A 2,465-nucleotide genomic window follows, 5' to 3' on the forward strand; every position below is an offset into this window, starting at 1 on the left:
CTGGCCTCCTCCCCCACAGTTATGGAAGCTTTACCACACAGAGAGGAGAGCTTTCGGTAGGCAGATTATGAAGTGAACAATAAAGCGTTTTGGTTTGAGTCACTATTAGTTTTTATATGTGAATTAGGGTTTTGCTTCTCGAGTAAGAGCAGTGCTGCTAAGAGGATGCTTTAGCTGTTATCAAATTAGACCCTCAGAGGAAAGTCTTTAAGCTGGCATCTGCCAAGAGAGACTCTTTTCCTTCCTCAACCCCACCATCCTTCACTACTGCTGTAGGTCCCTTTGAGCTCCAAATCTGGAGCTCATCTGTGCCCATAATCAGCTCTCCAGGAAGCTGAAGCAGCAGAAACACTTCCCCCTCACAGTGTGTTGCCTGCTCTGGTGGTGGCAGGTGAGAATGGATAGAAAGCAGAGCGCACCAAGTGTAGGATAGAGCTGCATGTGACACCCATTATGTGGGTGTGCCTCTGTTATAAACTTGTAGCCTGCTCTCCCATCCATCACTGAGTATCCTGTAGGATGAGTAGTCTGGATCTTCAGGGAATGTAAGTTGGTTCAGTTTGAAGAATTAAAAAAGGATTGTTTACTTTGCTATGCTTTAACTGTTCAATCAGCATACTGTCCTATCAGGGCTTATGCAACATGAGGTGTAAAGCAGCACTGTGGGCTAGTTTTGTATCTTTAGCCTAACATGTAATTACTGATTCTGGCTACAAGCAGGTTATTTTCAAGAGTGTGAACTAGATTCTTCAGGCAGTGTTTGGATACTTTGAACATAATATGAAAACTACTCAAGCACATGGTGACTCTCAGGGATGGTCTTGTGCAGAGCCAGAAGCTGTAACTGAAGAATCCTTGGTAGGCCCCTTCCAACTCAGCACATTCTATGACTCTGTGATATTTCTTGTGGGGTAGAAGGGGAATAAGAGATAAATGAGAGCACTCCATGGAGAGATTAGGTTGACAATCACAATTTATCCTTTTCCAGACAAACATTAATCTCTTTTAAAGGCTGTACCAAACACAACCAGCTGCAGCTTTCCTGTATGACTTAACATTGTTGTGGTCAAAATGGCCCTATATCTAGACTGAAGGTGTTTAAAATCATCATCATGGTGGTAACTCCTCTAGTGTATAAGGCAAATTTCCTCTTGTAAGGAGTGTTTAAATGAGAAACACAACTGCAAGTCATAATTAAAGATGAGGCACCTTTTCTAGAGAGATGGTACCTTTTATTTACAAGCTGGTCTAATGGCTAAAGACTGATAAGCTTTCAGGCCTATGTAGGTACAGACTGCTGAATTTGTGAACATGAATGAGAATCCGCATACAAGAGAGGTGAGGAATACTAAAAGTTTTACTCATATGCTCAAAAGAAATGGAAGCAAGCAAATAAAAAAAAATCTAGAATGAAACTGCACTGGCAGTTTCTTTTTTTGTGTCTGTTTTCTCCTATTCTTAAATTGGGCATAATGTTTTGAAAGATGCAAGGACACAACACAAATGTAGTAGGGAACCATCGCCTCTACAATATAGCATTATAAAGTAAAGTTCAGATGCCAACAAATGGGGAACATTAATTTAGCATTTATATTAAGACCATAAATGCACCAATGTATCCATTTCACTATGGAAAACTTGGGAAAAACCTTAGTGCCTTGCAACCAATTTTTCAGTTTCACTACGGAGAACTTTGAAAATACTTTAGTGCTCTGTAACAAGTGAAGCAGAGAAAGTCTGAACTTTTGATAAAACTAATGAAAGGTAAGATAGCAACAACAAAGAAAGCCTGGGAGCAAGAGGCTGCTGTCAGTTCCCCAAGAGAACAGGCTTCCAAGATTTGGGAAGATTGCAACTCCAAACAGGAAATACAGAGCATCAAAAGAGGGATCGTCTCGGAAGAGGAAAAAAAATATTTTCACTATTTTCCCCACTATAATTATGATCAGATTACATTACGCATAAATTGTATCACTATTTCATTCTACAGATAATTTACTGGAACAGCAACATTACCGAACAGACAAAAAATACACAGCAAGGGATAAATCAGCCAAGAACTCTGGTTTAAAACATACCAGCAACAACTGAGCGGTAGCAGTGATGTGAAAACTGCCACGATTTCGTGAGGTTTTAACGAGGTGGAACAGAGAAATTACACGGGGCAGGCAGACGTTTCTGCCGGCTCTCCCTGGAGCCGCCTGGGGCGGCGGGGGTCCCACAGCCCCGGCTCGGCGCTCGGAGCGGGGCAGGGGCAGCTCTGTCAGGGAGCCGGAGGCGACACCTCCGCCGGACCGATTACGCAGCAAAAAAATCACGGCGGCACCCTCCCCGGAAACGCTCCGAGCCCGTTGGGAACGCCGCGCCAGCGAAAACACCCGCAGTGACCACTTTTACCCAACACCCCACGCCCACTTTCCCATGTTTCCCAGATATTTTCCTGTCTCGCGGTGCACGGCCTCGGG

The sequence above is a fragment of the Passer domesticus genome, chromosome 5 (genome assembly GCF_036417665.1).
Source record: "Passer domesticus isolate bPasDom1 chromosome 5, bPasDom1.hap1, whole genome shotgun sequence".
NCBI lineage: Eukaryota > Metazoa > Chordata > Aves > Passeriformes > Passeridae > Passer > Passer domesticus.